The sequence below is a fragment of the Doryrhamphus excisus genome, chromosome 13 (genome assembly GCF_030265055.1).
Source record: "Doryrhamphus excisus isolate RoL2022-K1 chromosome 13, RoL_Dexc_1.0, whole genome shotgun sequence".
Lineage (NCBI taxonomy): Eukaryota > Metazoa > Chordata > Actinopteri > Syngnathiformes > Syngnathidae > Doryrhamphus > Doryrhamphus excisus.
The window spans coordinates 3,580,621-3,601,740 of NC_080478.1; the positions used below are offsets into that span (position 1 = coordinate 3,580,621).

General features: G+C 51.3%; 40 non-coding genes and 29 pseudogenes across 40 annotated transcripts; all 69 read right to left on the reverse strand.

The window, feature by feature from the left end:
- Positions 1–5,434: 5,434 nt before the first annotated feature.
- On the reverse strand, positions 5,435–5,552 carry LOC131141249 (5S ribosomal RNA; annotated as a pseudogene).
- A 112-nt stretch (positions 5,553–5,664) lies between these two features.
- LOC131101179 (5S ribosomal RNA) lies at positions 5,665–5,773 on the reverse strand (annotated as a pseudogene).
- Positions 5,774–5,885: 112 nt separating this feature from the next.
- LOC131098982 (5S ribosomal RNA) lies at positions 5,886–6,004 on the reverse strand. The gene has a single exon (XR_009117826.1). It is a non-coding gene; the product is annotated as a 5S ribosomal RNA (ribosomal RNA).
- Positions 6,005–6,116: 112 nt separating this feature from the next.
- LOC131140937 (5S ribosomal RNA) lies at positions 6,117–6,225 on the reverse strand (annotated as a pseudogene).
- Positions 6,226–6,337: 112 nt separating this feature from the next.
- On the reverse strand, positions 6,338–6,456 carry LOC131143235 (5S ribosomal RNA). The gene has a single exon (XR_009133289.1). It is a non-coding gene; the product is annotated as a 5S ribosomal RNA (ribosomal RNA).
- Positions 6,457–6,568: 112 nt separating this feature from the next.
- LOC131099015 (5S ribosomal RNA) lies at positions 6,569–6,687 on the reverse strand. Its single transcript, XR_009117857.1, has one exon. It is a non-coding gene; the product is annotated as a 5S ribosomal RNA (ribosomal RNA).
- A 112-nt stretch (positions 6,688–6,799) lies between these two features.
- LOC131142226 (5S ribosomal RNA) lies at positions 6,800–6,908 on the reverse strand (annotated as a pseudogene).
- A 112-nt stretch (positions 6,909–7,020) lies between these two features.
- LOC131099677 (5S ribosomal RNA) lies at positions 7,021–7,149 on the reverse strand (annotated as a pseudogene).
- A 112-nt stretch (positions 7,150–7,261) lies between these two features.
- Positions 7,262–7,370, reverse strand: LOC131141400 (5S ribosomal RNA; annotated as a pseudogene).
- A 111-nt stretch (positions 7,371–7,481) lies between these two features.
- Positions 7,482–7,599, reverse strand: LOC131100170 (5S ribosomal RNA). The gene has a single exon (XR_009118934.1). It is a non-coding gene; the product is annotated as a 5S ribosomal RNA (ribosomal RNA).
- A 112-nt stretch (positions 7,600–7,711) lies between these two features.
- On the reverse strand, positions 7,712–7,820 carry LOC131101180 (5S ribosomal RNA; annotated as a pseudogene).
- A 111-nt stretch (positions 7,821–7,931) lies between these two features.
- Positions 7,932–8,050, reverse strand: LOC131142766 (5S ribosomal RNA). Its single transcript, XR_009132833.1, has one exon. It is a non-coding gene; the product is annotated as a 5S ribosomal RNA (ribosomal RNA).
- Positions 8,051–8,162: 112 nt separating this feature from the next.
- LOC131099026 (5S ribosomal RNA) lies at positions 8,163–8,281 on the reverse strand. Its single transcript, XR_009117868.1, has one exon. It is a non-coding gene; the product is annotated as a 5S ribosomal RNA (ribosomal RNA).
- Positions 8,282–8,393: 112 nt separating this feature from the next.
- LOC131143389 (5S ribosomal RNA) lies at positions 8,394–8,512 on the reverse strand. The gene has a single exon (XR_009133438.1). It is a non-coding gene; the product is annotated as a 5S ribosomal RNA (ribosomal RNA).
- Positions 8,513–8,623: 111 nt separating this feature from the next.
- LOC131142520 (5S ribosomal RNA) lies at positions 8,624–8,732 on the reverse strand (annotated as a pseudogene).
- Positions 8,733–8,843: 111 nt separating this feature from the next.
- LOC131142198 (5S ribosomal RNA) lies at positions 8,844–8,952 on the reverse strand (annotated as a pseudogene).
- Positions 8,953–9,064: 112 nt separating this feature from the next.
- On the reverse strand, positions 9,065–9,183 carry LOC131100340 (5S ribosomal RNA). Its single transcript, XR_009119081.1, has one exon. It is a non-coding gene; the product is annotated as a 5S ribosomal RNA (ribosomal RNA).
- A 112-nt stretch (positions 9,184–9,295) lies between these two features.
- Positions 9,296–9,414, reverse strand: LOC131099038 (5S ribosomal RNA). Its single transcript, XR_009117880.1, has one exon. It is a non-coding gene; the product is annotated as a 5S ribosomal RNA (ribosomal RNA).
- Positions 9,415–9,526: 112 nt separating this feature from the next.
- On the reverse strand, positions 9,527–9,645 carry LOC131100470 (5S ribosomal RNA). The gene has a single exon (XR_009119096.1). It is a non-coding gene; the product is annotated as a 5S ribosomal RNA (ribosomal RNA).
- Positions 9,646–9,756: 111 nt separating this feature from the next.
- On the reverse strand, positions 9,757–9,865 carry LOC131142436 (5S ribosomal RNA; annotated as a pseudogene).
- Positions 9,866–9,976: 111 nt separating this feature from the next.
- LOC131142199 (5S ribosomal RNA) lies at positions 9,977–10,085 on the reverse strand (annotated as a pseudogene).
- Positions 10,086–10,197: 112 nt separating this feature from the next.
- Positions 10,198–10,306, reverse strand: LOC131100868 (5S ribosomal RNA; annotated as a pseudogene).
- A 112-nt stretch (positions 10,307–10,418) lies between these two features.
- On the reverse strand, positions 10,419–10,537 carry LOC131100505 (5S ribosomal RNA). The gene has a single exon (XR_009119099.1). It is a non-coding gene; the product is annotated as a 5S ribosomal RNA (ribosomal RNA).
- Positions 10,538–10,649: 112 nt separating this feature from the next.
- Positions 10,650–10,768, reverse strand: LOC131142770 (5S ribosomal RNA). Its single transcript, XR_009132837.1, has one exon. It is a non-coding gene; the product is annotated as a 5S ribosomal RNA (ribosomal RNA).
- A 112-nt stretch (positions 10,769–10,880) lies between these two features.
- LOC131141419 (5S ribosomal RNA) lies at positions 10,881–10,989 on the reverse strand (annotated as a pseudogene).
- A 112-nt stretch (positions 10,990–11,101) lies between these two features.
- Positions 11,102–11,220, reverse strand: LOC131143203 (5S ribosomal RNA). The gene has a single exon (XR_009133255.1). It is a non-coding gene; the product is annotated as a 5S ribosomal RNA (ribosomal RNA).
- A 112-nt stretch (positions 11,221–11,332) lies between these two features.
- Positions 11,333–11,451, reverse strand: LOC131099602 (5S ribosomal RNA). Its single transcript, XR_009118426.1, has one exon. It is a non-coding gene; the product is annotated as a 5S ribosomal RNA (ribosomal RNA).
- Positions 11,452–11,563: 112 nt separating this feature from the next.
- On the reverse strand, positions 11,564–11,682 carry LOC131099077 (5S ribosomal RNA). Its single transcript, XR_009117916.1, has one exon. It is a non-coding gene; the product is annotated as a 5S ribosomal RNA (ribosomal RNA).
- A 112-nt stretch (positions 11,683–11,794) lies between these two features.
- LOC131100301 (5S ribosomal RNA) lies at positions 11,795–11,903 on the reverse strand (annotated as a pseudogene).
- A 111-nt stretch (positions 11,904–12,014) lies between these two features.
- On the reverse strand, positions 12,015–12,132 carry LOC131099689 (5S ribosomal RNA). Its single transcript, XR_009118507.1, has one exon. It is a non-coding gene; the product is annotated as a 5S ribosomal RNA (ribosomal RNA).
- A 112-nt stretch (positions 12,133–12,244) lies between these two features.
- LOC131101181 (5S ribosomal RNA) lies at positions 12,245–12,353 on the reverse strand (annotated as a pseudogene).
- Positions 12,354–12,464: 111 nt separating this feature from the next.
- Positions 12,465–12,583, reverse strand: LOC131142767 (5S ribosomal RNA). Its single transcript, XR_009132834.1, has one exon. It is a non-coding gene; the product is annotated as a 5S ribosomal RNA (ribosomal RNA).
- A 112-nt stretch (positions 12,584–12,695) lies between these two features.
- LOC131100292 (5S ribosomal RNA) lies at positions 12,696–12,824 on the reverse strand (annotated as a pseudogene).
- A 112-nt stretch (positions 12,825–12,936) lies between these two features.
- On the reverse strand, positions 12,937–13,045 carry LOC131141937 (5S ribosomal RNA; annotated as a pseudogene).
- A 111-nt stretch (positions 13,046–13,156) lies between these two features.
- Positions 13,157–13,275, reverse strand: LOC131099703 (5S ribosomal RNA). The gene has a single exon (XR_009118518.1). It is a non-coding gene; the product is annotated as a 5S ribosomal RNA (ribosomal RNA).
- A 112-nt stretch (positions 13,276–13,387) lies between these two features.
- LOC131098901 (5S ribosomal RNA) lies at positions 13,388–13,506 on the reverse strand. Its single transcript, XR_009117747.1, has one exon. It is a non-coding gene; the product is annotated as a 5S ribosomal RNA (ribosomal RNA).
- A 112-nt stretch (positions 13,507–13,618) lies between these two features.
- LOC131097788 (5S ribosomal RNA) lies at positions 13,619–13,737 on the reverse strand. The gene has a single exon (XR_009116680.1). It is a non-coding gene; the product is annotated as a 5S ribosomal RNA (ribosomal RNA).
- Positions 13,738–13,849: 112 nt separating this feature from the next.
- On the reverse strand, positions 13,850–13,968 carry LOC131141903 (5S ribosomal RNA). The gene has a single exon (XR_009132581.1). It is a non-coding gene; the product is annotated as a 5S ribosomal RNA (ribosomal RNA).
- A 112-nt stretch (positions 13,969–14,080) lies between these two features.
- Positions 14,081–14,189, reverse strand: LOC131141420 (5S ribosomal RNA; annotated as a pseudogene).
- A 112-nt stretch (positions 14,190–14,301) lies between these two features.
- LOC131143204 (5S ribosomal RNA) lies at positions 14,302–14,420 on the reverse strand. The gene has a single exon (XR_009133256.1). It is a non-coding gene; the product is annotated as a 5S ribosomal RNA (ribosomal RNA).
- A 112-nt stretch (positions 14,421–14,532) lies between these two features.
- LOC131099603 (5S ribosomal RNA) lies at positions 14,533–14,651 on the reverse strand. The gene has a single exon (XR_009118427.1). It is a non-coding gene; the product is annotated as a 5S ribosomal RNA (ribosomal RNA).
- A 112-nt stretch (positions 14,652–14,763) lies between these two features.
- LOC131099078 (5S ribosomal RNA) lies at positions 14,764–14,882 on the reverse strand. The gene has a single exon (XR_009117917.1). It is a non-coding gene; the product is annotated as a 5S ribosomal RNA (ribosomal RNA).
- A 112-nt stretch (positions 14,883–14,994) lies between these two features.
- On the reverse strand, positions 14,995–15,103 carry LOC131100302 (5S ribosomal RNA; annotated as a pseudogene).
- Positions 15,104–15,214: 111 nt separating this feature from the next.
- Positions 15,215–15,332, reverse strand: LOC131099690 (5S ribosomal RNA). The gene has a single exon (XR_009118508.1). It is a non-coding gene; the product is annotated as a 5S ribosomal RNA (ribosomal RNA).
- Positions 15,333–15,444: 112 nt separating this feature from the next.
- Positions 15,445–15,553, reverse strand: LOC131101182 (5S ribosomal RNA; annotated as a pseudogene).
- Positions 15,554–15,664: 111 nt separating this feature from the next.
- On the reverse strand, positions 15,665–15,783 carry LOC131142768 (5S ribosomal RNA). Its single transcript, XR_009132835.1, has one exon. It is a non-coding gene; the product is annotated as a 5S ribosomal RNA (ribosomal RNA).
- Positions 15,784–15,895: 112 nt separating this feature from the next.
- Positions 15,896–16,024, reverse strand: LOC131100293 (5S ribosomal RNA; annotated as a pseudogene).
- Positions 16,025–16,136: 112 nt separating this feature from the next.
- LOC131141938 (5S ribosomal RNA) lies at positions 16,137–16,245 on the reverse strand (annotated as a pseudogene).
- Positions 16,246–16,356: 111 nt separating this feature from the next.
- On the reverse strand, positions 16,357–16,475 carry LOC131099714 (5S ribosomal RNA). Its single transcript, XR_009118519.1, has one exon. It is a non-coding gene; the product is annotated as a 5S ribosomal RNA (ribosomal RNA).
- A 112-nt stretch (positions 16,476–16,587) lies between these two features.
- Positions 16,588–16,706, reverse strand: LOC131098902 (5S ribosomal RNA). Its single transcript, XR_009117748.1, has one exon. It is a non-coding gene; the product is annotated as a 5S ribosomal RNA (ribosomal RNA).
- Positions 16,707–16,818: 112 nt separating this feature from the next.
- Positions 16,819–16,937, reverse strand: LOC131097789 (5S ribosomal RNA). The gene has a single exon (XR_009116681.1). It is a non-coding gene; the product is annotated as a 5S ribosomal RNA (ribosomal RNA).
- A 112-nt stretch (positions 16,938–17,049) lies between these two features.
- LOC131142020 (5S ribosomal RNA) lies at positions 17,050–17,168 on the reverse strand. The gene has a single exon (XR_009132592.1). It is a non-coding gene; the product is annotated as a 5S ribosomal RNA (ribosomal RNA).
- Positions 17,169–17,279: 111 nt separating this feature from the next.
- Positions 17,280–17,388, reverse strand: LOC131141956 (5S ribosomal RNA; annotated as a pseudogene).
- Positions 17,389–17,500: 112 nt separating this feature from the next.
- Positions 17,501–17,619, reverse strand: LOC131099050 (5S ribosomal RNA). The gene has a single exon (XR_009117891.1). It is a non-coding gene; the product is annotated as a 5S ribosomal RNA (ribosomal RNA).
- A 112-nt stretch (positions 17,620–17,731) lies between these two features.
- LOC131143205 (5S ribosomal RNA) lies at positions 17,732–17,850 on the reverse strand. Its single transcript, XR_009133257.1, has one exon. It is a non-coding gene; the product is annotated as a 5S ribosomal RNA (ribosomal RNA).
- Positions 17,851–17,962: 112 nt separating this feature from the next.
- On the reverse strand, positions 17,963–18,071 carry LOC131141250 (5S ribosomal RNA; annotated as a pseudogene).
- A 112-nt stretch (positions 18,072–18,183) lies between these two features.
- LOC131098781 (5S ribosomal RNA) lies at positions 18,184–18,312 on the reverse strand (annotated as a pseudogene).
- A 112-nt stretch (positions 18,313–18,424) lies between these two features.
- Positions 18,425–18,533, reverse strand: LOC131142498 (5S ribosomal RNA; annotated as a pseudogene).
- Positions 18,534–18,644: 111 nt separating this feature from the next.
- LOC131097184 (5S ribosomal RNA) lies at positions 18,645–18,763 on the reverse strand. Its single transcript, XR_009116096.1, has one exon. It is a non-coding gene; the product is annotated as a 5S ribosomal RNA (ribosomal RNA).
- Positions 18,764–18,875: 112 nt separating this feature from the next.
- LOC131099062 (5S ribosomal RNA) lies at positions 18,876–18,994 on the reverse strand. Its single transcript, XR_009117902.1, has one exon. It is a non-coding gene; the product is annotated as a 5S ribosomal RNA (ribosomal RNA).
- A 112-nt stretch (positions 18,995–19,106) lies between these two features.
- Positions 19,107–19,225, reverse strand: LOC131098774 (5S ribosomal RNA). The gene has a single exon (XR_009117632.1). It is a non-coding gene; the product is annotated as a 5S ribosomal RNA (ribosomal RNA).
- Positions 19,226–19,337: 112 nt separating this feature from the next.
- On the reverse strand, positions 19,338–19,456 carry LOC131097790 (5S ribosomal RNA). Its single transcript, XR_009116682.1, has one exon. It is a non-coding gene; the product is annotated as a 5S ribosomal RNA (ribosomal RNA).
- Positions 19,457–19,568: 112 nt separating this feature from the next.
- Positions 19,569–19,687, reverse strand: LOC131099454 (5S ribosomal RNA). The gene has a single exon (XR_009118287.1). It is a non-coding gene; the product is annotated as a 5S ribosomal RNA (ribosomal RNA).
- Positions 19,688–19,799: 112 nt separating this feature from the next.
- On the reverse strand, positions 19,800–19,918 carry LOC131142941 (5S ribosomal RNA). The gene has a single exon (XR_009133000.1). It is a non-coding gene; the product is annotated as a 5S ribosomal RNA (ribosomal RNA).
- Positions 19,919–20,029: 111 nt separating this feature from the next.
- LOC131100303 (5S ribosomal RNA) lies at positions 20,030–20,138 on the reverse strand (annotated as a pseudogene).
- A 111-nt stretch (positions 20,139–20,249) lies between these two features.
- On the reverse strand, positions 20,250–20,367 carry LOC131099691 (5S ribosomal RNA). The gene has a single exon (XR_009118509.1). It is a non-coding gene; the product is annotated as a 5S ribosomal RNA (ribosomal RNA).
- Positions 20,368–20,479: 112 nt separating this feature from the next.
- Positions 20,480–20,588, reverse strand: LOC131101183 (5S ribosomal RNA; annotated as a pseudogene).
- Positions 20,589–20,699: 111 nt separating this feature from the next.
- Positions 20,700–20,818, reverse strand: LOC131099079 (5S ribosomal RNA). The gene has a single exon (XR_009117918.1). It is a non-coding gene; the product is annotated as a 5S ribosomal RNA (ribosomal RNA).
- A 112-nt stretch (positions 20,819–20,930) lies between these two features.
- Positions 20,931–21,039, reverse strand: LOC131100304 (5S ribosomal RNA; annotated as a pseudogene).
- Between the last annotated feature and the right edge of the window lie 81 nt (positions 21,040–21,120).

The following is a 21,120-nucleotide window of genomic DNA, read 5'->3' on the forward strand; positions in this document are numbered from 1 at the left end:
GAGCTCTCGAACTTTTCTTGGTCAGCGGTCCGGCATAATGACACATCCCTCCTTACAATAGCTTCAAAATATGTCCATACGGGTATTTTTTTTTTTTCGAACTTTGCAAGGTTCCGCCTCATCCAGATAGCGTACCTGGCGTGGCTCAACATGAAGTTCCATAGGTTGATGTTCACCCCTTGCTGGCCTCCTCTGTGGCCGAGCAGGAGTTCTTCCTTCCATCTCACGGTTCGGGTGAAGTCGCTTTTCCAATTCCTCTCCATTGTACCTTTTAGTCTATCCACAAATACATTCAGTTCTTTACAGTTCACAAATAAGTGCAGCAGGCTTTCCACCTCGCTGCCGCACACATTACACTCCCTTCCTACGTTTTTATTGATTTGGTGTATTACTTCGTTTGTGTATATCCTATTATGTTTTATTTTGAAGTCCAGGTCGGCGCATTCCTGATTGTTGTATTTACAGTTTCCCATCACCCATATGTCCTGTCCTTTTATGTGGCTGAACACTTTCGGCCAGAGGAGCTCAGCGGTTGGCCTTTTAAAGGCCTTGCTCACAAGGGCCCAATAGAGTGTTTTCACTGTGCATGTTTTTATGTTGATCTCTTTTTCTTTGGTTTTTAGCATAATTCCAGGTAGCTCATCTGTTTCTTTACCTGTTTCTTGGCTATTTACGTGCCTTTGCCAAGCTTTTGGGATGGCCATCTTTATTTTATTGTATTCGTTCTTTATTGTTCTTTCCGGTATTTCATCGTCATATTCGTGTACACTGTCTATAATGGCTTGCTCCCTCAGGAAGCCCGGTATGACCTCATATACAAAGTCTTTAATTTGTCTTAGTCCTGCTGAAAAGAAGACTTTGTTATACAGTACTTTTCCTTCCTTTACGATCTGGGGGTTTTGAAAGACCGGCTGGCTCATCACTTTGTTTTTTGTGTGGTTTGTGTACACAAAGTCATGCACAAGCCTACCCCAGGCCTCCATGACTTCTTTAAAGAAGGTGGGGGTGCCCTCGTGCAGCCTCCCTCTCAGGTCCATCAGTAGGCTGTATTGCCCACACCGTCCATATTTGAAGAGGGTCTCTCGGAAGAAGGGCTTCCACCCACAGTCTGTTTCTCCCTGCAAATATTTTATCACCATCCTGGTTCTGATTGCCGCTTTTTTGGTCTGTAAGTCCACCAGTTTTAGTCCGCCCTCTTTATACTGTCCTATCAGGGTTTTTTGTGCAATGCGCACGCCTTTCCCCTCCCACAGGAAGTCGCATATGGTTCTCTCTGCTTCGGCCGCTGCCCACTGGGGCAGGCTCACCACTCCCAGGGCATATACCAGTTTGGACATTAACAGAGAGTTTATGATGACCACCCTCCCTTTTAGGGTCAGCTTTCGTGCTCTCCATCTGTTTACGGTCTGTTTGATCTTGTTTAAGGTTCCCGTCCATGTCAAGTTGGTCGCTTGTTTGTCGTTTGCGCCTATATATATGCCGATGATCTTTATGCAGTCTTGTGCCTCCTTAAACGGCAGATCGCATTTCTGTCCCTCAAAGTTGCCGATGTATAAAATCTCGGACTTGTCCATATTAATTTTTGCGCCCGCTGCCCTCCCGTATTTTTCCACGCATCCCATTGCATTGCGCACATCCTCGGCGTCTTTCAGAGTCAGGGTTGTGTCATCCGCGTATTGGTGGATGACGCTCCGGCCTCCTCCCGGTATCGCCACTCCCTTTATTTCTCCGGTGGTTTTTATGAGAGCGGCGAGGGGTTCTACCGCAATGGTGAATAGCGGGGCGGATAGCGGGCAGCCTTGTCTCACCGATCTCGTCAGGGGGAAGGTGTCTGTCATTGTGCCATTTATTTTCACGCAACTTCTCGCCTGCCCGTACAGCAGCTGCAGCCATCGTAGCATCCTTTTGCCCACCCCTACTTTTTGCATCGTCTTTCCATATGAAAGGGTGCTCCACCCTGTCGAAGGCTTTATTCAAGTCTAGGCTGATCACTATCCCGCTTTCTTCCTTCATGTGTTCCACCACGTTTTGCACGGTTCTCACTGTGTCTGTGATATCTCTTCCCGGCACACTGTACGCCTGGGTGGGTGAGATAATTTCTTTTAAGACTCCTTTTAGCCTGTTTGCTAACACTTTGGCGAGTATTTTATAATCCACATTTAGCAGGCTTATTGGCCTGTAGTTCTCTAGTTTTTCCCTGTCGCCTTTTTTGTGGATGAGGGTGATGATGCCCGTGGCCATAGAGGTCGGCATCTCTCCCCTCTCCTCCATGCGTTGGTATACTTTGTGCAGCATGGGTGCCAGCGTAACGGTGAATGCTTTGTACAATTCGGCCGTAAGGCCGTCGCTTCCGGGACTTTTGCGGGGCTGCAGTTCTTTAATTGCTTTTTCTATATCCGCTATGCGTATGTCTCTTTCACAGGCGCGTCTTCCGGCCTCGGTCACCTTTGCGGTGACTCTTTCTATGATCTCATCTGCGCTTTGTTCGTTGATTTGGCCTCCTGTGAAGAGGTCTGCATAGTAGTCTCTCGTGATTTCGAGGATTTCAACAAAATCTGAGGTTGTTTGGCCCTTTTTGTCTTCTAGTTGTTTTATGTACATTTTCCTCTGTTTTTCTTTCTCAAGGTTTAAGAAGAAACTGGTGTACTTTTCGCCCTTTGCTGCCCAAAGCGCTTTACTTCTGATGATTGCGCCTTCGCACCTTTCTTTTTCGTATACGGCCAATTCCTTTTTTAATTGGATGTATTTTTCGATGTTATATTTTGGTATTTCTTCTATCTTTTTTTCCTCTATTGCTATTTTGCTTTCCAGCATTACTCTGTTTTCGTTGTCTATTTGCTTTTTCCGTTTGGCAAATTTTATGCTCTGGTTTTTGATGAAAGTCTTTATCGTCTCCCATCCTTGGATGGCATCGTCCTCCATCAACTCCTGCACAAGTTCACTTTGGAGCAGGGTGGTTATCTTATTTTTGTATGCCGGGTCTTGTACTAGCGAGGAGTTGAGGCACCAGGTTCCCCCGCCCTTCCCCTCCCCTTTGGGCCCTAAGGTTAATGTCATGATAGCGTGGTCGCTTAATTCTGTAAACTCCCACTTCAGTTCGCGTACATGTCCTATAATTTCTTCCTTTGCAATACACAGGTCTATTCTACTCTGTTTCAGTTTTTTCCGCACCACCTGTTTTCTTGTATACCCTCTTTGGTTGGGGTTGTCGTTCCTCCACACGTCAACAAGGTTTTTGTCTTTTAGCAGGCTGAGTAGGGCTGCTCGGGAGACATCGGGTTTGAAGGTGGAGGCGCTGCAAGCGTCCATCCTGGTGCAGCGTACGTTAAAGTCCCCTACCAGCAGCGTGTTTGGTATGCATAAGGGGCCCAGCCATTCGAAGAAAGCCTTCCTTTCGATTTCATTATTCGATGCGTAGATGTTTATCAACCTGTATTTTATTTTGGCCCGCATGAAGTCTACAATTAGCGCTCTTCCTTCGCTGTTTGTTTGTATTTGGACCGCATTTTCAACGCAGTTCTCTTTTAGGAGTATGGCTACGCCGCATGACTTTTGTGTCTTGTTGTTAACGAATATCGGCCCTGTCCATCTCTTTCGTATTTCCGGGAGGAGTTCGTTTGTCCATCTTGTCTCTTGCAAGCATACTATGTCCGCGTCTAGTCTGTGTAGTGCTCTTTCAAGTTTGTTCATATTTCTGACGCCGTTTATGTTTAAATTTGAAATTGTCACGGCGTTCATTATCTTTTGTGGGTGGGAATTATCTACCTTACATTCTATACAGTTTTCTCTCTTTTTTCCTCTTGTAACTTTTAAGCTGTTGGATCTCCATTTCATCCGGGCTCGAAAGGTCGCCCATTTCCTCCCACCTGCCTGTGGCTTCGTCGCCCCCGTCGTCGTCCCTCGCCGTGCTGGGGCCTGCTTTTGCTCCGTCGTTCCCTGTTTCCGCTTTTGTCACCGCTCCCGCCGTTCTCCTCGTCTTCGTCGCTGGTGTTGTCGTCGTCGTCGCTGCCGCCTCGGCCGCCGTCGTCGTCATCGCTGCTGCCTCAGTCGTCGTCGTCGCTGCCGCCTCAGCCGCCGCCGCCTCAGCCGCCGCCGTCGTCGCTGCCGCCTCAGCCGCCTCAGCCGCCGCCGTTGTCGCTGCCGTTGTCGCTGCCGCCTCAGCCGCCTCCTCCGCCACCGTCTCTGTCACCGCAGCCGCCGTCGCTGTCACCGCAGCTGCCGTTGCTGCTGTCATCGTCGCCGCCGCTGCCACCTCCATTGGCGTTGGCATCCTCTCCATTCTCTTTTCTTCTCCTTCACTTAGCACTGTAGCTGCCGGCGTTTCCATGTCTCTCTCCAGCGCTCCCTCAACCAGCATCTCCGCCTCTGCTGTCAAGCCGCCCCCCAGCACCGCCTCAGCCTGCATCGGCAATGGGCCGCGATCGCCCCTTTCATTCTCCTCACACTCTCTGGCGTAGTGGCCTTGCTCGCCACATTTAAAGCACTTAAACTCCGGGCAATCTCGGATAATGTGGCCGGGCTGGATGCACAATCTGCATACCTTCCTCTGGCGGTCGTGTAGCACCCGAAAGTGTTCTTCCCCCTCGAGGGTCTCAAACTTAGTTGCAAATGGTAGGGAGCGGACTTTTTCGTTGAAGCGCACCTTTAGGTAGCGTGTTCCGTCTGCAATGTCGGTGCCTGGCCACATGCGCCTTCTGATGGTGGACACTGCCTGAACTCCCCATTCCTCCAGCTTCTTCAGGATCACCTCATCTTCAATGTACACTGGAAGGCCAAGGAACGAGACGACGAGCTCGTCATTACGAATTTCTGACGCTATAATCTTATTGGTCTTCAATGTGATGCCGTCCAGCAGACGGTCCTTTCCTTTTTTGTCTTCGTAGTAACTTCGAATTTTGTCAGGGATTTTTGGCGGCATCCCACCACTCGTCCACATTCTTCTCTAATTTTCTTACATATCTCCATCATCGTTACTTTTTCCTGTCCTACTACTTCCACTGCCACTGTTAATTGTCTTTCATACTTGTTGTCTGCATTTGTTGTCTCGTCCACGCTTTTCTTCTCTGCTCGCTCCATTTTCCCTCTTATAGGCCCCGGCATCATTTGACACCCACCCCCCCCAGCCGCGGTTGGTGGTGGTGGGGGCGTGGGGTTGCTTCGTACAAGTATTACGTTTTAGGCGGAAATTTGGAAAAAATTCTTCAAAAGAAATCGGAAGACAGGGAGTACACACTCAGGGTTGCCTCTTGTTTGCTCACACTCTCACCTGCACTCAATCACCAATCAGTGATCGGGCGTTTTCAAGGTAGTATGGCCGTAAGCTGCCAGGGCAACTGTAAAGATCCTATTTGAAGGCGACGCAGGCCAAACTAGACTCCAGCAAAAAGTGTCAAACAGCGCCCTCTGCTGTCAGGCAAGAGCAGAAACCATAAAAAGCTTACAGCACCTGGTATTCACAGGCGGTCTCCCATCCAAGTACTAACCAGGCCCGGCCCTGCTTAGCTTCCGAGATCGTACAAGATCGGGCGTTTTCAGGGTAGTACGGCCTAAGCTGCCAGGTCAACTGAAAAGATCCTATTTGAAGGTGACGCAGGCCAAACTAGACTACAGGAAAAAGTGTCAAACAGCGCCCTCTGCTGTCAGGCAAGAGCAGAAACCATAAAAAGCTTACAGCACCTGGTATTCACAGGCGGTCTCCCATCCAAGTACTAACCAGGCCCGCCCCTGCTTAGCTTCCGAGATCGGGCGTTTTCAGGGTAGTATGGCCGTAAGCTGCCAGGACAACTGAAAAGATCCTATTTGAAGAAGACGCAGGCCAAACTAGACTCCAGCAAAAAGTGTCAAACAGCGCCCTCTGCTGTCAGGCAAGAGCAGAAACCATAAAAAGCTTACAGCACCTGGTAATCCCAGGCGGTCTCCCATCCAAGTACTAACCAGGACCGCCCCTGCTTAGCTTCCGAGATCGGACGAGATCGGGCGTTTTCAGGGTAGTATGGCCGTAAGCTGCAAGGGCAACTGAAAAGATCCTATTTGAAGGCGACGCAGGCCAAACTAGACTCCAGCAAAAAGTGTCAAACAGCGCCCTCTGCTGTCAGGCAAGAGCAGAAACCATAAAAAGCTTACAGCACCTGGTATTCCCAGGCGGTCTCCCATCCAAGTACTAACCAGGCCTGCCCCTGCTTAGCTTCCGAGATCGGGCGTTTTCAGGGTAGTATGGCCAAAAGCTGCCAAGGCAACTGAAAAGATCCTATTTGAAGGCGACGCAGGACAAACTAGACTCCAACAAAACATGTCAAACAGCGCCCTCTGCTGTCAGGCAAGAGCAGAAACCATGAAAAGCTTACAGCACCTGGTATTCCCAGGCGGTCTCCCATCCAAGTACTAACCAGGCCCGCCCCTGCTTAGCTTCCGATATCGGACGAGATCGGGCGTTTTCAGGGTAGTATGGCCGTAAGCTGCCAGGTCAACTGAAAAGATCCTATTTGAAGGTGACGCAGGCCAAACTAGACTACAGCAAAAAGTGTCAAACAGCGCCCTCTGCTGTCAGGCAAGAGCAGAAACCATAAAAAGCTTACAGCACCTGGTATTCCCAGGCGGTCTCCCATCCAAGTACTAACCAGGCCCGCCCCTGCTTAGCTTCCGAGATCGGACGAGATCGGGCGTTTTCAGGGTAGTATGGCCGTAAGCTGCCACATCAACTGAAAAGATCCTATTTGAAGGCGACGCAGGCCAAACTAGACTCCAGCAAAAAGTGTCAAACAGCGCCCTCTGCTGTTAGGCAAGAGCAGAAACCATAAAAAGCTTACAGCACCTGGTATTCCCAGGCGGTCTCCCATCCAAGTACTAACCAGGCCCTCCCCTGCTTAGCTTCCGAGATCAGTCGTTTTCAGGGTAGTGTGGCCGTAAGCTGCCAGGGCAACTGTACAGATCCTATTTGAAGGCGACGCAGGCCAAACTAGACTCCAGCAAAAAGTGTCAAACAGCGCCCTCTGCTGTCAGGCAAGAGCAGAAACCATAAAAGGCTTACAGCACCTGGTATTCCCAGGCGGTCTCCCATCCAAGTACGAACCAGGCCCACCCCTGCTTAGCTTCCGAGATCGGACGAGATCGGGCGAGATCGGGCGTTTTCAGGGTAGTATGGCCGTAAGCTGCCAGGGCAACTGAAAAGATCCTATTTGAAGAAGACGCAGGCCAAACTAGACTCCAGCAAAAAGTGTCAAACAGCGCCCTCTGCTGTCAGGCAAGAGCAGAAACCATAAAAAGCTTACAGCACCTGGTATTCCCAGGCGGTCTCCCATCCAAGTACTAACCAGGCCCTCCCCTGCTTAGCTTCCGAAATCAGGCGTTTTCAGGGTAGTATGGCCGTAAGCTGCCAGGACAACTGAAAAGATCTTATTTGAAGGCGACGCAGGCCAAACTAGATCCAGCAAAAAGTGTCAAACAGCGCCCTCTGCTGTCAGGCTAGAGCAGAAACCATAAAAAGCTTACAGCACCTGGTATTCACAGGCGGTCTCCCATCCAAGTACTAACCAGGCCCGGCCCTGCTTAGCTTCCGAGATCGTACGAGATCGGGCGTTTTCAGGGTAGTATGGCCTAAGCTGCCAGGTCAACTGAAAAGATCCTATTTCAAAGTGACGCAGGCCAAACTAGACTACAGCAAAAAGTGTCAAACAGCGCCCTCTGCTGTCAGGCAAGAGCAGAAACCATGAAAAGCTTACAGCACCTGGTATTCACAGGCGGTCTCCCATCCAAGTACTAACCAGGCCCGCCCCTGCTTAGCTTCCGAGATCGGGCGTTTTCAGGGTAGTATGGCCGTAAGCTGCCAGGACAACTGAAACGATCTTATTTGAAGGCGACGCAGGCCAAACTAGATCAAGCAAAAAGTGTCAAACAGCGCCCTCTGCTGTCAGGCTAGAGCAGAAACCATAAAAAGCTTACAGCACCTGGTATTCCCAGGCGGTCTCCCAGCCAAGTACTAACCAGGCCCGCCCCTGCTTAGCTTCCGAGATCAGACGAGATCGGGCGTTTTCAGGGTAGTATGGCCGTAAGCTGCCAGGTCAACTGAAAAGATCCTATTTGAAGGTGACGCAGGCCAAACTAGACTCCAGCAAAACATGTCAAACAGCGCCCTCTGCTGTCAGGCAAGAGCAGAAACCATGAAAAGCTTACAGCACCTGGTATTCCCAGGCGGTCTCCCATCCAAGTACTAACCAGGCCCGCCCCTGCTTAGCTTCCGAGATCGGACGAGATCGGGCGTTTTCAGGGTAGTATGGCCGTAAGCTGCCACATCAACTGAAAAGATCCTATTTGAAGGCGACGCAGGCCAAACTAGACTCCAGCAAAAAGTGTCAAACAGCGCCCTCTGCTGTTAGGCAAGAGCAGAAACCATAAAAGGCTTACAGCACCTGGTATTCCCAGGCGGTCTCCCATCCAAGTACTAACCAGGCCCACCCCTGCTTAGCTTCCGAGATCGGACGAGATCAGGCGTTTTCAGGGTGGTATGGCCGTAAGCTGCCAGGACAACTGAAAAGATCTTATTTGAAGGCGACGCAGGCCAAACTAGATCCAGCAAAAAGTGTCAAACAGCGCCCTCTGCTGTCAGGCTAGAGCAGAAACCATAAAAAGCTTACAGCACCTGGTATTTCCAGGCGGTCTCCCATCCAAGTACTAACCAAGCTCTCCCCTGCTGAGCTTCCGAGATCGGGCGTTTTCAGGGTAGTATGGCCGTAAGCTGCCAGGACAACTGAAAAGATCTTATTTGAAGGCGACGCAGGCCAAACTAGATCCAGTAAAAAGTGTCAAACAGCGCCCTCTGCTGTCAGGCTAGAGAAGAAACCATAAAAAGCTCACAGCACCTGGTATTCCCAGGCGGTCTCCCATCCAAGTACTAACCAGGCCCGCCCCTGCTTAGCTTCCGAGATCGGGCGATTTCAGGGTAGTATGGCCAAAAGCTGCCAAGGCAACTGAAAAGATCCTATTTGAAGGCGACGCAGGACAAACTAGACTCCAGCAAAAAGTGTCAAACAGCGCCCTCTGCTGTCAGGCTAGAGCAGAAACCATAAAAAGCTTACAGCACCTGGTATTCCCAGGCGGTCTCCCATCCAAGTACTAACCAGGCCCGCCCCTGCTTAGCTTCCGAGATCAGACGAGATCGGGCGTTTTCAGGGTAGTATGGCCGTAAGCTGCCAGGTCAACTGAAAAGATCCTATTTGAAGGTGACGCAGGCCAAACTAGACTCCAGCAAAACATGTCAAACAGCGCCCTCTGCTGTCAGGCAAGAGCAGAAACCATGAAAAGCTTACAGCACCTGGTATTCCCAGGCGGTCTCCCATCCAAGTACTAACCAGGCCCGCCCCTGCTTAGCTTCCGAGATCGGACGAGATCGGGCGTTTTCAGGGTAGTATGGCCGTAAGCTGCCACATCAACTGAAAAGATCCTATTTGAAGGCGACGCAGGCCAAACTAGACTCCAGCAAAAAGTGTCAAACAGCGCCCTCTGCTGTTAGGCAAGAGCAGAAACCATAAAAGGCTTACAGCACCTGGTATTCCCAGGCGGTCTCCCATCCAAGTACTAACCAGGCCCACCCCTGCTTAGCTTCCGAGATCGGACGAGATCAGGCGTTTTCAGGGTGGTTTGGCCGTAAGCTGCCAGGACAACTGAAAAGATCTTATTTGAAGGCGACGCAGGCCAAACTAGATCCAGCAAAAAGTGTCAAACAGCGCCCTCTGCTGTCAGGCTAGAGCAGAAACCATAAAAAGCTTACAGCACCTGGTATTTCCAGGCGGTCTCCCATCCAAGTACTAACCAGGCCCTCCCCTGCTGAGCTTCCGAGATCGGGCGTTTTCAGGGTAGTATGGCCGTAGGCTGCCAGGACAACTGAAAAGATCTTATTTGAAGGCGACGCAGGCCAAACTAGATCCAGTAAAAAGTGTCAAACAGCGCCCTCTGCTGTCAGGCTAGAGAAGAAACCATAAAAAGCTCACAGCACCTGGTATTCCCAGGCGGTCTCCCATCCAAGTACTAACCAGGCCCGCCCCTGCTTAGCTTCCGAGATCGGGCGATTTCAGGGTAGTATGGCCAAAAGCTGCCAAGGCAACTGAAAAGATCCTATTTGAAGGCGACGCAGGACAAACTAGACTCCAGCAAAAAGTGTCAAACAGCGCCCTCTGCTGTCAGGCTAGAGCAGAAACCATAAAAAGCTTACAGCACCTGGTATTCCCAGGCGGTCTCCCATCCAAGTACTAACCAGGCCCGCCCCTGCTTAGCTTCCGAGATCGGGCGTTTTCAGGGTAGTATGGCCGTAAGCTGCCAGGTCAACTGAAAAGATCCTATTTGAAGGTGACGCAGGCCAAACTAGACTCCAGCAAAACATGTCAAACAGCGCCCTCTGCTGTCAGGCAAGAGCAGAAACCATGAAACGCTTACAGCACCTGGTATTCCCAGGCGGTCTCCCATCCAAGTACTAACCAGGCCCGCCCCTGCTTAGCTTCCGAGATCGGACGAGATCGGGCGTTTTCAGGGTAGTATGGCCGTAAGCTGCCACATCAACTGAAAAGATCCTATTTGAAGGCGACGCAGGCCAAACTAGACTCCAGCAAAAAGTGTCAAACAGCGCCCTCTGCTGTCAGGCAAGAGCAGAAACCATGAAAAGCTTACAGCACCTGGTATTCCCAGGCGGTGTCCCATCCAAGTACTAACCAGGCCCGCCCCTGCTTAGCTTCCGAGATCGGACGAGATCGGGCGTTTTCAGGGTAGTATGGCCGTAAGCTGCCACATCAACTGAAAAGATCCTATTTGAAGGCGACGCAGGCCAAACTAGACTCCAGCAAAAAGTGTCAAACAGCACCCTCTGCTGTCAGGCAAGAGCAGAAACCATAAAAAGCTTACAGCACCTGGTATTCCCAGGCGGTCTCCCATCCAAGTACTAACCAGGCCCGCCCCTGCTTAGCTTCCGAGATCGGGCGTTTTCAGGGTAGTATGGCCAAAAGCTGCCAAGGCAACTGAAAAGATCCTATTTGAAGAAGACGCAGGCCAAACTAGACTCCAGCAAAAAGTGTCAAACAGCGCCCTCTGCTGTCAGGCAAGAGCAGAAACCATAAAAAGCTTACAGCACCTGGTATTCCCAGGCGGTCTCCCATCCAAGTACTAACCAGGCCCGCCCCTGCTTAGCTTCCGAGATCGGACGAGATCGGGCTTTTTCAGGGTAGTATGGCCGTAAGCTGCCAGGGCAACTGAAAAGATCCTATTTGAAGGCGACGCAGGCCAAACTAGACTCCAGCAAAAAGTGTCAAACAGCGCCCTCTGCTGTTAGGCAAGAGCAGAAACCATAAAAAGCTTACAGCACCTGGTATTCCCAGGCGGTCTCCCATTCAAGTACTAACCAGGCCCGCCCGTGCTCAGCTTCCGAGATCGGACGAGATCGGGCGTTTTCAAGGAAGTATGGCCGTAAGCTGCCAGGTCAACTGAAAAAATCCTATTTGAAGGTGACGCAGGCCAAACTAGACTCCAGCAAAACATGTCAAACAGCGCCCTCTGCTGTCAGGCAAGAGCAGAAACCATAAAAAGCTTACAGCACCTGGTATTCCCAGGCGGTCTCCCATCCAAGTACTAACCAGGCCCGCCCCTGCTTAGCTTCCGAGATCGGACGAGATTGTGCGTTTTCAGGGTAGTATGGCCGTAAGCTGCCACATCAACTGAAAAGATCTTATTTGAAGGCGACGCAGGCCAAACTAGACTCCAGCAAAAAGTGTCAAACAGTGCCCTCTGCTGTCAGGCTAGAGCAGAAACCATAAAAAGCTTACAGCACCTGGTATTCCCAGGCGGTCTCCCATCCAAGTACTAACCAGGCCCTCCCCTGCTTAGCTTCCGAGATCGGGCGTTTTCAGGGTAGTATGGCCGTAAGCTGCCAGGACAACTGAAAAGATCTTATTTGAAGGCGACGCAGGCCAAACTAGATCCAGCGCAAAGTGTCAAACAGCGCCCTCTGCTGTCAGGCAAGAGCAGAAACCATAAAAAGCTTACAGCACCTGGTATTCCCAGGCGGTCTCCCATCCAAGTACTAACCAGGCCCGGCCCTGCTTAGCTTCCGAGATCGTACGAGATCGGGCGTTTTCAGGGTAGTATGGCCTAAGCTGCCAGGTCAACTGAAAAGATCCTATTTGAAGGTGACGCAGGCCAAACTAGACTAAAGCAAAAAGTGTCAAACAGCGCCCTCTGCTGTCAGGCAAGAGCAGAAACCATAAAAAGCTTACAGCACCTGGTATTCACAGGCGGTCTCCCATCCAAGTACTAACCAGGCCCGCCCCTGCTTAGCTTCCGAGATCGGGCGTTTTCAGGGTAGTATGGCCGTAAGCTGCCAGGACAACTGAAAAGATCTTATTTGAAGGCGACGCAGGCCAAACTAGATCAAGCAAAAAGTGTCAAACAGCGCCCTCTGCTGTCAGGCTAGAGCAGAAACCATAAAAAGCTTACAGCACCTGGTATTCCCAGGCGGTCTCCCATCCAAGTACTAACCAGGCCCGCCCCTGCTTAGCTTCCGAGATCAGACGAGATCGGGCGTTTTCAGAGTAGTATGGCCGTAAGCTGCCAGGTCAACTGAAAAGATCCTATTTGAAGGTGACGCAGGCCAAACTAGACTCCAGCAAAACATGTCAAACAGCGCCCTCTGCTGTCAGGCAAGAGCAGAAACCATGAAAAGCTTACAGCAACTGGTATTCCCAGGCGGTCTCCCATCCAAGTACTAACCAGGCCCGCCCCTGCTTAGCTTCCGAGATCGGACGAGATCGGGCGAGATCGGGCGTTTTCAGGGTAGTATGGCCGTAAGCTGCCAGGGCAACTGAAAAGATCCTATTTGAAGAAGACGCAGGCCAAACTATACTCCAGCAAAAAGTGTCAAACAGCGCCCTCTGCTGTCAGGCAAGAGCAGAAACCATAAAAAGCTTACAGCACCTGGTATTCCCAGGCGGTCTCCCATCCAAGTACTAACCAGGCCCTCCCCTGCTTAGCTTCCGAAATCAGGCGTTTTCAGGGGAGTATGGCCGTAAGCTGCCAGGACAACTGAAAAGATCTTATTTGAAGGCGACGCAGGCCAAACTAGATCCAGCAAAAAGTGTCAAACAGCGCCCTCTGCTGTCAGGCAAGAGCAGAAACCATAAAAGGCTTACAGCACCTGGTATTCCCAGGCGGTCTCCCATCCAAGTACTAACCAGGTCCACCCCTGCTTAGCTTCCGAGATCGGACGAGATCGGGCGTTTTCAGGGTAGTATGGCCGTAAGCTGCCAGGGCAACTGAAAAGATCCTATTTGAAGAAGACGCAGGCCAAACTAGACTCCAGCAAAAAGTGTCAAACAGCGCCCTCTGCTGTCAGGCAAGAGCAGAAACCATGAAAAGCTTACAGCACCTGGTAATCCCAAGCGGTCTCCCATCCAAGTACTAACCAGGACCACCCCTGCTTAGCTTCCGAGATCGGACGAGATCGGGCGTTTTCAGGGTAGTATGGCCGTAAGCTGCAAGGGCAACTGAAAAGATCCTATTTGAAGGCGACGCAGGCCAAACTAGACTCCAGCAAAAAGTGTCAAACAGCGCCCTCTGCTGTCAGGCAAGAGCAGAAACCATAAAAAGCTTACAGCACCTGGTATTCCCAGGCGGTCTCCCATTCAAGTACTAACCAGGCCCGCCCGTGCTTAGCTTCCGAGATCGGACGAGATCGGGCGTTTTCAAGGAAGTATGGCCGTAAGCTGCCAGGTCAACTGAAAAAATCCTATTTGAAGAAGACGCAGGCCAAACTAGACTCCAGCAAAAAGTGTCAAACAGCGCCCTCTGCTGTCAGGCAAGAGCAGAAACCATGAAAAGCTTACAGCACCTGGTATTCCCAGGCGGTCTCCCATCCAAGTACTAACCAGGCCCGCCCCTGCTTAGCTTCCGAGATCGGACGAGATCAGGCGTTTTCAGGGTGGTATGGCCGTAAGCTGCCAGGACAACTTAAAAGATCTTATTTGAAGGCGACGCAGGCCAAACTAGACTCCAGCAAAAAGTGTCAAACAGCACCCTCTGCTGTCAGGCAAGAGCAGAAACCATAAAAAGCTTACAGCACCTGGTATTCCCAGGCGGTCTCCCATCCAAGTACTAACCAGGCCCGCCCCTGCTTAGCTTCCGAGATCGGGCGTTTTCAGGGTAGTATGGCCAAAAGCTGCCAAGGCAACTGAAAAGATCCTATTTGAAGAAGACGCAGGCCAAACTAGACTCCAGCAAAAAGTGTCAAACAGCGCCCTCTGCTGTCAGGCAAGAGCAGAAACCATAAAAAGCTTACAGCACCTGGTATTCCCAGGCGGTCTCCCATCCAAGTACTAACCAGGCCCGCCCCTGCTTAGCTTCCGAGATCGGACGAGATCGGGCTTTTTCAGGGTAGTATGGCCGTAAGCTGCCAGGGCAACTGAAAAGATCTTATTTGAAGGCGACGCAGGCCAAACTAGACTCCAGCAAAAAGTGTCAAACAGCGCCCTCTGCTGTTAGGCAAGAGCAGAAACCATAAAAAGCTTACAGCACCTGGTATTCCCAGGCGGTCTCCCATTCAAGTACTAACCAGGCCCGCCCGTGCTCAGCTTCCGAGATCGGACGAGATCGGGCGTTTTCAAGGAAGTATGGCCGTAAGCTGCCAGGTCAACTGAAAAAATCCTATTTGAAGGTGACGCAGGCCAAACTAGACTCCAGCAAAACATGTCAAACAGCGCCCTCTGCTGTCAGGCAAGAGCAGAAACCATAAAAAGCTTACAGCACCTGGTATTCCCAGGCGGTCTCCCATCCAAGTACTAACCAGGCCCGCCCCTGCTTAGCTTCCGAGATCGGACGAGATTGTGCGTTTTCAGGGTAGTATGGCCGTAAGCTGCCACATCAACTGAAAAGATCTTATTTGAAGGCGACGCAGGCCAAACTAGACTCCAGCAAAAAGTGTCAAACAGTGCCCTCTGCTGTCAGGCTAGAGCAGAAACCATAAAAAGCTTACAGCACCTGGTATTCCCAGGCGGTCTCCCATCCAAGTACTAACCAGGCCCTCCCCTGCTTAGCTTCCGAGATCGGGCGTTTTCAGGGTAGTATGGCCGTAAGCTGCCAGGACAACTGAAAAGATCTTATTTGAAGGCGACGCAGGCCAAACTAGATCCAGCGCAAAGTGTCAAACAGCGCCCTCTGCTGTCAGGCAAGAGCAGAAACCATAAAAAGCTTACAGCACCTGGTATTCCCAGGCGGTCTCCCATCCAAGTACTAACCAGGCCCGGCCCTGCTTAGCTTCCGAGATCGTACGAGATCGGGCGTTTTCAGGGTAGTATGGCCTAAGCTGCCAGGTCAACTGAAAAGATCCTATTTGAAGGTGACGCAGGCCAAACTAGACTAAAGCAAAAAGTGTCAAACAGCGCCCTCTGCTGTCAGGCAAGAGCAGAAACCATAAAAAGCTTACAGCACCTGGTATTCACAGGCGGTCTCCCATCCAAGTACTAACCAGGCCCGCCCCTGCTTAGCTTCCGAGATCGGGCGTTTTCAGGGTAGTATGGCCGTAAGCTGCCAGGACAACTGAAAAGATCTTATTTGAAGGCAACGCAGGCCAAACTAGATCAAGCAAAAAGTGTCAAACAGCGCCCTCTGCTGTCAGGCTAGAGCAGAAACCATAAAAAGCTTACAGCACCTGGTATTCCCAGGCGGTCTCCCATCCAAGTACTAACCAGGCCCGCCCCTGCTTAGCTTCCGAGATCAGACGAGATCGGGCGTTTTCAGAGTAGTATGGCCGTAAGCTGCCAGGTCAACTGAAAAGATCCTATTTGAAGGTGACGCAGGCCAAACTAGACTCCAGCAAAACATGTCAAACAGCGCCCTCTGCTGTCAGGCAAGAGCAGAAACCATGAAAAGCTTACAGCAACTGGTATTCCCAGGCGGTCTCCCATCCAAGTACTAACCAGGCCCGCCCCTGCTTAGCTTCCGAGATCGGACGAGATCGGGCGAGATCGGGCGTTTTCAGGGTAGTATGGCCGTAAGCTGCCAGGGCAACTGAAAAGATCCTATTTGAAGAAGACGCAGGCCAAACTATACTCCAGCAAAAAGTGTCAAACAGCGCCCTCTGCTGTCAGGCAAGAGCAGAAACCATAAAAAGCTTACAGCACCTGGTATTCCCAGGCGGTCTCCCATCCAAGTACTAACCAGGCCCTCCCCTGCTTAGCTTCCGAAATCAGGCGTTTTCAGGGGAGTATGGCCGTAAGCTGCCAGGACAACTGAAAAGATCTTATTTGAAGGCGACGCAGGCCAAACTAGATCCAGCAAAAAGTGTCAAACAGCGCCCTCTGCTGTCAGGCAAGAGCAGAAACCATAAAAGGCTTACAGCACCTGGTATTCCCAGGCGGTCTCCCATCCAAGTACTAACCAGGTCCACCCCTGCTTAGCTTCCGAGATCGGACGAGATCGGGCGTTTTCAGGGTAGTATGGCCGTAAGCTGCCAGGGCAACTGAAAAGATCCTATTTGAAGAAGACGCAGGCCAAACTAGACTCCAGCAAAAAGTGTCAAACAGCGCCCTCTGCTGTCAGGCAAGAGCAGAAACCATGAAAAGCTTACAGCACCTGGTAATCCCAAGCGGTCTCCCATCCAAGTACTAACCAGGACCACCCCTGCTTAGCTTCCGAGATCGGACGAGATCGGGCGTTTTCAGGGTAGTATGGCCGTAAGCTGCAAGGGCAACTGAAAAGATCCTATTTGAAGGCGACGCAGGCCAAACTAGACTCCAGCAAAAAGTGTCAAACAGCGCCCTCTGCTGTCAGGCAAGAGCAGAAACCATAAAAAGCTTACAGCACCTGGTATTCCCAGGCGGTCTCCCATTCAAGTACTAACCAGGCCCGCCCGTGCTTAGCTTCCGAGATCGGACGAGATCGGGCGTTTTCAAGGAAGTATGGCCGTAAGCTGCCAGGTCAACTGAAAAAATCCTATTTGAAGAAGACGCAGGCCAAACTAGACTCCAGCAAAAAGTGTCAAACAGCGCCCTCTGCTGTCAGGCAAGAGCAGAAACCATGAAAAGCTTACAGCACCTGGTATTCCCAGGCGGTCTCCCATCCAAGTACTAACCAGGCCCGCCCCTGCTTAGCTTCCGAGATCGGACGAGATCAGGCGTTTTCAGGGTGGTATGGCCGTAAGCTGCCAGGACAACTTAAAAGATCTTATTTGAAGGCGACGCAGGCCAAACTAGATCCAGCAAAAAGTGTCAAACAGCGCCCTCTGCTGTCAGGCTAGAGCAGAAACCATAAAAAGCTTACAGCACCTGGTATTCCCAGGCGGTCTCCCATCCAAGTACTAACCAGGCCCTCCCCTGCTTCGCTTCCGAGATCAGGAGTTTTCAGGGTAGTGTGGCCGTAAGCTGCCAGGGCAACTGTAAAGATCCTATTTGAAGGTGACGCAGGCCAAACTAGACTCCAGCAAAAAGTGTCAAACAGCGCCCTCTGCTGTCAGGCAAGAGCAGAAACCATAAAAAGCTTACAGCACCTGGTATTCCCAGGCGGTCTCCCATCCAAGTACTAACCAGGCCCGCCCCTGCTTAGCTTCCGAGATCGGACGAGATCGGGCGTTTTCAGGGTAGTATGGCCGTAAGCTGCCACATCAACTGAAAAGATCCTATTTGAAGGCGACGCAGGCCAAACTAGACTCCAGCAAAAAGTGTCAAACAGCGCCCTCTGCTGTCAGGCAAGAGCAGAAACCATAAAAAGCTTACAGCACCTGGTATTCCCAGGCGGTCTCCCATCCAAGTACTAACCAGGCCCGCCCCTGCTTAGCTTCCGAGATCGGACGAGATCGGGCTTTTTCAGGGTAGTATGGCCGTAAGCTGCCAGGGCAACTGAAAAGGTCCTATTTGAAGGCGACGCAGGCCAAACTAGACTCCAGAAAAAAGTGGCAAACAGCGCCCTCTGCTGTTAGGCAAGAGCAGAAACCATAAAAAGCTTACAGCACCTGGTATTCCCAGGCGGTCTCCCATCCAAGTACTAACCAGGCCCTCCCCTGCTTAGCTTCCGAGATCAGGCGTTTTCAGGGTAGTGTGGCCGTAAGCTGCCAGGGCAACTGTAAAGATCCTATTTGAAGGCGACGCAGGCCAAACTAGACTCCAGCAAAAAGTGTCAAACAGCGCCCTCTGCTGTCAGGCAAGAGCAGAAACCATAAAAGGCTTACAGCACCTGGTATTCCCAGGCGGTCTCCCATCCAAGTACTAACCAGGCCCACCCCTGCTTAGCTTCCGAGATCGGACGAGATCGGGCGAGATCGGGCGTTTTCAGGGTAGTATGGCCGTAAGCTGCCAGGGCAACTGAAAAGATCCTATTTGAAGAAGACGCAGGCCAAACTAGACTCCAGCAAAAAGTGTCAAACAGCGCCCTCTGCTGTCAGGCAAGAGCAGAAACCATAAAAAGCTTACAGCTCCTGGTATTCGCAGGCGGTCTCCCATCAAAGTACTAACCAGGCCCTCCCCTGCTTAGCTTCCGAAATCAGGCGTTTTCAGGGGAGTATGGCCGTAAGCTGCCAGGACAACTGAAAAGATCTTATTTGAAGGCGACGCAGGCCAAACTAGATCCAGCAAAAAGTGTCAAACAGCGCCCTCTGCTGTCAGGCAAGAGCAGAAACCATAAAAGGCTTACAGCACCTGGTATTCCCAGGCGGTCTCCCATCCAAGTACTAACCAGGCCCACCCCTGCTTAGCTTCCGAGATCGGACGAGATCGGGCGTTTTCAGGGTAGTATGGCCGTAAGCTGCCAGGGCAACTGAAAAGATCCTATTTGAAGAAGACGCAGGCCAAACTAGACTCCAGCAAAAAGTGTCAAACAGCGCCCTCTGCTGTCAGGCAAGAGCAGAAACCATGAAAAGCTTACAGCACCTGGTATTCCCAGGCGGTCTCCCATCCAAGTACTAACCAGGCCCGCCCCTGCTTAGCTTCCGAGATCGGACGAGATCGGGCGTTTTCAGGGTAGTATGGCCGTAAGCTGCCAGGACAACTGAAAAGATCCTATTTGAAGGCGACGCAGGCCAAACTAGACTCCAGCAAAAAGTGTCAAACAGCGCCCTCTGCTGTCAGGCAAGAGCAGAAACCATAAAAAGCTTACAGCACCTGGTAATCCCAGGCGGTCTCCCATCCAAGTACTAACCAGGACCACCCCTGCTTAGCTTCCGAGATCGGACGAGATCGGGCGTTTTCAGGGTAGTATGGCCGTAAGCTGCAAGGGCAACTGAAAAGATCCTATTTGAAGGCGACGCAGGCCAAACTAGACTCCAGCAAAAAGTGTCAAACAGCGCCCTCTGCTGTCAGGCAAGAGCAGAAACCATAAAAAGCTTACAGCACCTGGTATTCCCAGGCGGTCTCCCATTCAAGTACTAACCAGGCCCGCCCGTGCTTAGCTTCCGAGATCGGACGAGATCGGGCGTTTTCAAGGAAGTATGGCCGTAAGCTGCCAGGTCAACTGAAAAAATCCTATTTGAAGGTGACGCAGGCCAAACTAGACTCCAGCAAAACATGTCAAACAGCGCCCTCTGCTGTCAGGCAAGAGCAGAAACCATAAAAAGCTTACAGCACCTGGTATTCCCAGGCGGTCTCCCATCCAAGTACTAACCAGGCCCGCCCCTGCTTAGCTTCCGAGATCGGACGAGATTGGGCGTTTTCAGGGTACTATGGCCGTAAGCTGCCACATCAACTGAAAAGATCCTATTTGAAGGCGACGCAGGCCAAACTAGACTCCAGCAAAAAGTGTCAAACAGAGCCCTCTGCTGTCAGGCAAGAGCAGAAACCATAAAAAGCTTACAGCACCTGGTATTCCCAGGCGGTCTCCCATCCAAGTACTAACCAGGCCCGCCCCTGCTTAGCTTCCGAAATCGGACGAGATCAGGCGTTTTCAGGGTGGTATGGCCGTAAGCTGCCAGGACAACTGAAAAGATCTTATTTGAAGGCGACGCAGGCCAAACTAGATCCAGCAAAAAGTGTCAAACAGCGCCCTCTGCTGTCAGGCTAGAGCAGAAACCATAAAAAGCTTACAGCACCTGGTATTCCCAGGCGGTCTCCCATCCAAGTACTAACCAGGCCCTCCCCTGCTTAGCTTCCGAGATCGGGCGTTTTCAGGGTAGTATGGCCGTAAGCTGCCAGGACAACTGAAAAGATCTTATTTGAAGGCGACGCAGGCCAAACTAGATCCAGCAAAAAGTGTCAAACAGCGCCCTCTGCTGTCAGGCAAGAGCAGAAACCATAAAAAGCTTACAGCACCTGGTATTCCCAGGCGGTCTCCCATCCAAGTACTAACCAGGCCCGGCCCTGCTTAGCTTCCGAGATCGTACGAGATCGGGCGTTTTCAGGGTAGTATGGCCTAAGCTGCCAGGTCAACTGAAAAGATCCTATTTGAAGGTGACGCAGGCCAAACTAGACTACAGCAAAAAGGGTCAAACAGCGCCCTCTGCTGTCAGGCAAGAGCAGAAACCATAAAAAGCTTACAGCACCTGGTATTCACAGGCGGTCTCCCATCCAAGTACTAACCAGGCCCGCCCCTGCTTAGCTTCCGAGATCGGGCGTTTTCAGGGTAGTATGGCCGTAAGCTGCCAGGACAACTGAAAAGATCTTATTTGAAGGCGACGCAGGCCAAACTAGATCAAGCAAAAAGTGTCAAACAGCGCCCTCTGCTGTCAGGCAAGAGCAGAAACCATAAAAAGCTTACAGCACCTGGTATTCCCAGGCGGTCTCCCATCCAAGTACTAACCAGGCCCGCCCCTGCTTAGCTTCCGAGATCGGACGAGATTGTGCGTTTTCAGGGTAGTATGGCCGTAAGCTGCCACATCAACTGAAAAGATCTTATTTGAAGGCGACGCAGGCCAAACTAGACTCCAGCAAAAAGTGTCAAACAGTGCCCTCTGCTGTCAGGCTAGAGCAGAAACCATAAAAAGCTTACAGCACCTGGTATTCCCAGGCGGTCTCCCATCCAAGTACTAACCAGGCCCTCCCCTGCTTAGCTTCCGAGATCGGGCGTTTTCAGGGTAGTATGGCCGTAAGCTGCCAGGACAACTGAAAAGATCTTATTTGAAGGCGACGCAGGCCAAACTAGATCCAGCGCAAAGTGTCAAACAGCGCCCTC